Here is an 8,906-nt window from a genome sequence, read left to right on the forward strand (position 1 = left end):
TACCAGAGGAGGTGCGAGCCCTGCGAGACCTGAATCAGTTCCGCAGGGCTTGCAAAACCGCCCTCTTTCAGCTCGCTTTTAAGATGGAACCTGGTTAATTGACATCTAGCCATCCTATACATATCCTGAATTTTTTTAAATCTTTTTTTTATTGTAGCACCTTCATTAATAACTTATAATGTTTAATTGTTTTATCTAACTTTTAACTTAATTTATGACTGTAACTTAACTATATTTTATATTTTAAATTGTTTTTATAGGAATGATTGTATTTTATTGTAATCATGGTAAACACCATGTCCTGTGAGCCGCCCTGAGCCTGCCTTTGGCAGGGGAGGGCGGGATATAAGAATAAATTTATTATTATTATTATTACAAAAAAAGCCCTGGATATATAACTCTAATAGTACCTCTTCAACATTTCAGGCATGCACAGGCACCATGTTGCGGTAGGGTTGCCAGCCTTCAGGTGGCAGCTTGAGATCTCCTGCTATTATAACTGCTCTCCAGACAATAGAGAAGTTCCCCCCTGGAGAAAATGGCTGCTTGGGAGGGCAGACTCTATTGGCCTTGTACCCTGCGGAGGTCCCTCCCCTGCCCAATCCCCACCTTCCCCAGGCTCCACCGCCCAAATCTCCAGATTGTAGCCAACCTAGAGCTGGGAACCCAGTGTTGGGAAATGCTGGCATAGGTACAGGTTGCTCAATGCTTTTGTTTCTTGGGGTTAAGCTTGCTTCCCAGGTTCTCCCTCAGAGGTGGTGGACATCTTGGGTATTTCCCACCATCTGCCCAGGGAGGCAGGAAATAAAATTTCTTCTTCCTCTCCCTGTGGTGGGAAGGGAATGCCTATCTTCTCAGTTAGAAGCGCAGCCACTAATTCAGCATTCGATAGACATGCATCAGTGGAGGAAGTGTGCAAGGCTGCAACTTGGTCCTTGGTGTCCACCTTGGTATACTATTACAAATTGAATGTTTATAACTGTGGATGCAGCATTTGGCAAAAGAGTGTTGCAACATGTAGTTCCAGAAGACAGCGATGTCCCACCCAAGACATAGACAACTGCTCTGGGAGCACCCAAGATGTCATCTGTCTCTGAGGGAGAATGACCCTTGGCACTTAACATGAGGGGTTATTCTCCTCTGAGGAAAGGAGGACATCTTGCCCTCCCATTCAAATTGCTCGCTGTCTTCCATTTTCCATCTCCCTTCTACTTTGCTTGACTTTAACCTACTGTTTATTTGGTCTCTTGGCAGCTCTTCTTATTGTATTCTACATGGTTCAAGTTTAATGTTTACCTTTTTTGTCAGAGTAAGGCTGTTATACAGGACTACTGCTCAGAGTTCTCCAACCTGAGGAGATGGGCGTTCCCACCACAGGAAGAGGGAAGAAGAAATTCTATTTCCTGCTTCCCCGGGTGGATGGTGGGAAAAACCTAAGATGTCCTCTTTTCCTCAGAGGAGAATGATCTCTCACAAGGGTTGCCAAGTCTAACTCAGAAAATATCTGAGGACTTTGGGGATGGAGCCAGGAGACTTTCCCATTCCCTAAAATAAATAAATAAAAATACAGCAGTGCAGTTCCCCTGAATACAGTCTTCATTCCCTCATCCCCTAGCAACTCACTCTCTCTCACACACACACATACACACACACAAAAAGAGAGAGACAGCAGCCAAAATCAACACAGTTTGGAAGCACACACTTTGTGGCCTCACAGGCATGTTGTTCTGCAAGGTCACCCCATTCAGCCTAGCTCCAAAGTTTTAAAGGCACACACACACATTTCAAAAAAGCAAGCCCTTCCCAAGTCTTCTAAGCCTTCCCGGGTAGAAAGGCACATTGTGGGGATGGGGCTTCTCCCTGCTGGCCAGCTGACTGGGGGTGGGAAGGCACCTGCAAAAGCAGGGGAACCCCCATTGGGACCTGGGGATTGGCAAACCTACCTCTCACCAAGGGTGAGAGTGCCAAAGGGTCGCAAGATCTCAGGTGGGGGGCTGCATCTTGTTTCTAGCCCCTGCGTATGTCAATACGCATACATGACTACTAAGTCATCACCTTGCATGCAAGCTGCCATTTCACACACTGCTTCAGCTGAGCCACTGAGACCCTCATGTAGGGCTGATCAATGTTTCTTGAAGAACAAACATCCCCTTGAAAACATCAGAAGACCAATTGTGGAAAGAGGAAATGAATGCAATAGGGTTGCCAGCTTTCTGTTGCAAAATATCTGGAGACTTTGGGAGTGGAGCCGAGAGAGGGTGGGGTTTAGGGAAGGGAAGGGCCTCAGCATGGTATGATGTCATAGAGTCCACCCTTCAAAGCAGCCATTTTCTCCAGGGGAGATGATTAAAACAACTGGAACCGGTGTAATGAATGAACGTTGTGAGAAAACCACCGGAAACAATAAGACTTTCACGCAAAGCGTGTATAAATGTGTTTTAGTACAAGCTAAACAAAACTAAGGAACACTGAGATTCCAATACCTGAAATTTCCCCACATAGTCTTTCAACAGCCTTGTGAAATGGCTTGATTATTGAAACTGTGAGGATTCCTTTCATAAGCGGTTCCTTCCTTACTCTCTCCGCATCGTTAGAAGTTGAACGCTGAGGAGAAAAGTACTTACCCATCGTTGTGTCTACCTTGAGGAAGCTGATGGTTTTCTCACAAAGTTCATTTTCTCCAGGGGAGCTGATCTCTGCCAGCTGGAGATAGGGTTGCCAGGCCCAATTAAAGAAATCTCTGGGGACTTCGGGGACGGAGCCAGGAGACTTTGGGGGTGGAGCCCACATCAAGGTTGCAACAAGCATAGTTGAACTCCAAAGGGAGTTCTGGCCATCCACATTTTAAATGCCTTTCTTCCATTGGAAATAATTAATGATAGGGGTACCTCCTGGGGTGGGGGGGCTGACAGAATTGGATCCCCTGGTCCAATTTTTTAAAACTTGGAAGATGCTTTGAGGAGAGGTACTGGATGCTATGCGGAAAATTTGGTGCCTCTATCTAAAAAAATGGCCCCCTGGAGCCCCAGATACCCGCAGATCAATTCTCCATTATACCCTATGGGAATCGGTCTCCATAGGGAATAATGAAGTACCCAGCAGACATTTCCTCCCCTGCTTTCTGGTGACCCTGAAGCTGGGGGAGGGCTTCCAAACTAAGGGATCCACTGTCCCCAACTGGAGATTAAGCAACCCAATAACAATAGAGAATCACAGATAAATGACTAACAGGGAAGCCCCTAAGGGTTCTGTGACTAAACCAGCCTCCAATATGGTCAACACATTCTCATTAAAGTTTATAACAGAAACATAAACAAACACTTAGAGCAATAAATTGTACATAAGATGAAATCATACAATATGCATGGTCCTTAGAAAGGACAGAATAGGTGAAGTTCAACAATATGCACAGTCTTTCTTGGGACCAATACTCCTTCAAATGGTTTCAACCAAGAACTGGCAAGATAGAGTCTTCTTCACGAATCAAACTGCTGTAGAAAAAAAGCCAACAGTAGCAGACAGCTACGAAGGCGGCGCTTCTCTGCCTCCGTTTCTCTGAAGCTTCCACAGGCTGAGTGAAGAAGAATACAAACTAAATATACAAATAATACTTCCAAAAATAATTTCAAATGTTCAAATGAGCCATTTTACCTTAATGCAAAAAATTACAAAATTGACAATGGAACTCAATCCTTCAAGTGGAATGTAAGTGATGATTATTATGTGGTGCTCCAGCGACCATTAAAACCCACTATACATGCATACAATATAAACACATTTACAGGTGTTCAAAGTTAACATACTCATTTAAAGGAGCCACATCAAGTCTACTGATACTACAAACACTCATATAAAACAGGACAAGTCACATTCATTATTTAAACCATTTGGTTGGAGAGAATTACATTTAAAAATCCAGAATGCCTCACGTTGTAATAACCACTTGGTAACATCATTTCTATTATAAACATTGGAGTTGAATTCAACTCATACGGCAAACACTCATATGTCTGCCCTGTGAGGGAGGCCAGGCTGGGTCCCCTCCCCTCCCCCTCCCGCCTGCCTCCCGTCGGTGGACCTGGGTGACGAGGGTGGAGCGGAGGTCGGCCTCGGGCAGTAGTCCCAGCCGCGCGTGCAGGGCCCGGAGGTGCGGCGGTGCGGCTGGTGTTGTGCTGCCGTGGGGGGTAGCGGTAGAGGAGGCAGGGGCTCCAGGCGGGCGGCGGAGGCGTTGCGCAGGGCCGGGGGCAGCAGGGCTGGGTCGGGGCGGCAGCGGTGGGGCAGCGTGGCGGAGAGCAGGAGCCCCGCAGCCAGTGGCACCGCCGGCAGCCCCGAGGCCGTGGCCAGCAGCCGCCAGTCGAAGGCCATGCGCCACTGCAGCCCTGAGGGAAAGGGAGGGGAGGGGAGGCTGCCTGGGAACGCCGTCGAGGGCCGGTTGGTGGCGGTGCGGACAAGCTACTAGCTGCTGCCTCCTCCTCTCTGCTCCCGGGTCTGTTGGCTGGTGGGAAGGCCTGGCCCAGGTGCCCCGCCCAGCTCTCTCCTCCCCGCCCCCAGATTTTTTGAGAGCGGGGAGGAGACTGAAAATTCAGGGGTCCCCCGCCAGGGCGGGAGGGTTGGGAAGCCTAAAGGACATGCATGTGGAACATAGGGCTGCTGAATCTCTGGAGTTTGGCCTAGGGTTGCCAAGACCTCTGCAAGCTCTGGTGGGGGATTTGCCTTGCGCACAAGAAGCGTGCGGGGCACAACGATGTCACCTGGAAGTGACATCATTGTTCCAGTGACGCCGCACACTGGCTGCTCTAGGTGTTTCTGGGAAAACTCTATGGTTTTCCCGGACGCCCTAGCAATTTGGGAGGGGAAAACTCTATGGTACCTATTGCACCATGGAGTTTTCCCTCCCAAATTGCTAGAGCATCTGGGAAAACCATAGAGTTTCCCCAGAAACGCCTAGAGCGGCCAGCGTGCAGCATCACTGGCACAATGACATCGCTTCCAGGCGATGTCGGGGGAGGTTCCCCCTGCCTGCCCAATATGGACCAACGGGTTGGGAACCTCCAGGGAGAGAGCCCCTGCCCAGGCCGGGGGCTTGGCAGCCCTAGCTTGGCCCCATCTCTATATTGTGCCTGTGGGTGCCCTGATGCCCACAGACACCTTTCCTGCTTCCAGCCAAGTGTCTTTAGAAAGTGGGTAGTGCTACGTGGGGCTTTTGCTCAGTATGGCTTTTGGCCATTGGAGATTTGATTGGCTGTGCAGATATTTGTTCCAAAGCAAGTGGACTCTATGGCATTTATATCCCACAGGAGTTCTTCCCCCTTCCCAAACCCTGCCCTCTTTAGGCTTTGCCCCACGAATCTCCAGATATTTCCTGACCTGCAATCAGTTTTGTTTTGTTTTTTAGTAGGAGAGCCCAGGAACTCAGCTCCAGCTGGCTTTCATCAGGAGGTATGGCCTGTGATGCAATGGTGATGTCAGGGGGTGTGGCCTAATGTATAAATAAGTTCTTGCTGGGGGGTTTTCCTGCACAAAAGCCCTGTGTGAGACAATGGTGACGTTAGGGGGTGTGGCCTTATATGTAAATGAGTTCCTGCTGGGCTTTTTCTACCAAAAAAGCCCTGTGTGAAGCAATGGTGATGTCAGGAGGTGTGGCCTAATATGCAAATTAGTCCCTGCTGGATTTTTTTTCCCTACAAAAAACCCCACCCCTGCCTGCAACCCTATACAAATAGCTTCACACATTATGCGTAGCAAGCTAGCCACAATTTATATTTTCCTGGCAAAAGCTTTTGCTCTACGAAGCATACAAGAATGTCACATTCCCACATTAACATATGAACTAGCTGCCTTATACTGAACCAGACCCTTGGTCCATCAAAGTCAGTATTGTCTACTCAGACTGGCAGCAGCTCTCCAGGGTCTCCAGCTGAGGTTTTTCACGCCTATTTGTCTGGACTCTTTTTAGTTGAAGATGCCAGGGATTGAACCTGGGACATTCTGCTTCCCAAGCAGATGCTCTACCACTGAGCCACCGTCCCTTCCCAATTAAGTTCTACAATGAAAAACTTTTATGTGAATACCTGGATACTATAACGTGTGAATTTTTCCTAACGTTTCACCTGTCATCTGTGTGCTTATTGCAGTTTACATGGTCATGCACAGCTCATGATTGATGCCAATATGTCTGTGATTCGCCATTTAAGAAGAAGATGGAGACACTGGATTTATATTCCGCCCTCCACTCAGAGTCTCAGAGATGCTCACAATCTCCTTTAACTCCCTTCCCCACAACAGACACCCTGTGAGGTGGGGCTGAGAGGGCTCTCACAGCAGCTGCCCTTTCAAGGACAACCTTTCAATGGACAACAAGCCAGAGCTATGGCTGACCCAAGGCCATTCCAGCAGCTGCAAGTGGAGGAGTGGGGAATCAAACCCGGTTCTCCCAGATAAGAGTCTGCACACTTAATGACTACACCAAACTGGCTCTCTTAACTTTAAAATTAAAAAACGCATCAGTGGATTAACATTTCAATAGCTGTATCTCCAAGAACCAGCGGGGTGTAGTGCTTGAAGTGTTGGGCTAGGAACTGGAATAAACCACGTTCGAATCCCTACTCTGCTGTGGAAGCCTGCAGGGTGACCTTGGGTCAGTCACACGCTCTCAAGCTAACTTGCCTCCCAGGGTTGTTATGTTGATAAAATGGAGGAGAGAACTATGCAAGCCGCTTTGGCTCCCCCCTGGGGAGAAAGGTGGGAAATAAATAAAGCAAATAAACATATAAATTCAAAATGTAGCTGCATGATTTTTTTATTCAATTCTGAATCATTGACTTCCTTGGGTAAGGATGCTGGTCGCTATAAATAGCTGGAGTTGTTTTAATAATTGTCTAACGATTCATTAATACATTAACCTGGCAGTTAAATCAACAAATTGCTTTATGATTCATGAGTGAATGGCTTAATTGCTTGGCTCGTTTGCAACCTAGTTAATTGCTTCTTTACTGTGCAGTTAATTGCCGAATGGGTTTGTTTATTTACCGTACTTGATTGCTTATTTAGTATTTTTTTTCTTCCTTAAAAAAGGAAAAGAAAGTCACTTTTTTTACTTGCAAAGCATTTTGTCTAATTAGTTGTTGTTTAACAGGCCAATTATACTTTCCTTATTTAAATGTCTCAGCGAGCCATTTGCTATGGGCCAACTCGCAGGGTATCATTTGAGGACGAGAGAGAGGAAACAGCAGGACAACGGTGACTCATAAACAGAGCATAGCAGTGTAGCCAAAGTGCTTCTGACAATACCTCTGTAACGTACTTCAGGATTATGTTCCCCATGGCTGCAATCACACACAGTAAATAATGCACTTTCAATCCACTTTCAATGCACTTTACAACTGGATTTCACTGTGCGAACTTGCGAAATCCAGTTGGCAACTGCATTGAAAGTGGATTCAAGGTGCATTAATTTGTGTGTCTGATCACACCCCATGTTACTCTGAGACTGAGACCAAGGTGATCTAGTCAGTTGCAGGCACAAGGTTCGAAACTGGAGAACCTCCAGTGCATTTACTTGGCTGCTATGTTACACTATGTTACACCAGCAGGGCTGTAGCCAGGATTTCATGTTTGGTGGGGCCCACAGTAGGATTGTTGTTTGGAGGGGCTGGGGAGCTGTCCAGTTTGGCAGTCCAGGGCTCTTGGCACTGTAAGCTGCCTTGAGTTCCACAAGCTAACTCCCCTTTGCCTGGGCAGTCATAGCAGCTCTGGTCCCCCCACCCCTTTCTTATGTGCCCCTCTCTCAGAGAGTTAGAGACTTCTTGACTCTTCCCCCCACGCCCCCGTTTGATCTGCAAGGTGTGTTAGGGAAGGGCAGAGAAAAAAGCTAAAAGACCTGCAGCAATGCCACTACTTCTTCAGAGTGGCAGTGAGCAAAGGAGACAGATTGGAGGCTATATAGTTGGAGGGGGGGGGGGTTTGAAAGGATGGGCCTGGCCCCTCCCAGGCCCCACTGTAGCTACAGGCTTATATACCAGGGGTGCAGTTTGCTGCGTGCACACCCAAGGTGTGACTGTTGGGCATTTGAGCAGATATCCACTGCTGTGCTCTGAAAAAAAGGGCCAGCCACCTGCACAGACACTGTTAGGCTCTGCCTATTGCCCGTCTCTTTGCATCTTAGCGCCTAAATCTCTATGAATACACCCCTGGGCTAAACAACGGTTGTCAGTTCTGGCTGTAACTCCTGAAGTATTTCATTGTTTGCGCAAAAGAGCCCTTCCTGTTGGGAAAGTACAATGCATCACAAGTTATGGCACACCAAATCGTTATGTAATTTCTAAAAAGAGATATTTGGGGGCTTAATCTGACCTATTCACCTCATCTTGTGGTTTAAGATGTGTCTTGCTGTATAGGACCAAAAGTCCTATACAGCAAGTCCAAAAGATGTGGAGCAGCTTACAAGCAGAAAAAACGTGGAAATTTGCAGCATTTGGTTATTCTGAGGTGTTCTGCTGATGAACTGGGAAGCTCCATTTAACTATGTGAGCTATCAGCTGGCCCTTATCCCTCCAGATGTTCCCAGGCAGCTCCTGAGCAAAGCATAAAGGTCATATTGTTGTATGGTTGCCGATTAGGCTTCCCAATCCCCAGATCCCAGCAGGGGATCCCCCGGTTTTACAGGCTTCCCCCCATCCCCAGCCAGCTGGCTGACAGGAGGAAGCCCCACCCCCAGAGCCACCATGTACCTCTAGAGCTCCGGCATGTTTAGAAACCTGCAAACACATCCAAAATGTCTGTGTCTGTGTCTTTAAAGTTGAGCTGGAAGCAGAAACAGGAAGTACTTGATGGGGAAGGCTCAGTAGCAGAAGCTCTTCAGAGGCAAGCCCTCCGTTTGTTTTGCTTTCATTTTGGACCAAGTAAGT

Source organism: Heteronotia binoei, chromosome 2 (genome assembly GCF_032191835.1).
Source record: "Heteronotia binoei isolate CCM8104 ecotype False Entrance Well chromosome 2, APGP_CSIRO_Hbin_v1, whole genome shotgun sequence".
In the NCBI taxonomy this organism is placed as follows: Eukaryota; Metazoa; Chordata; class Lepidosauria; order Squamata; family Gekkonidae; genus Heteronotia; species Heteronotia binoei.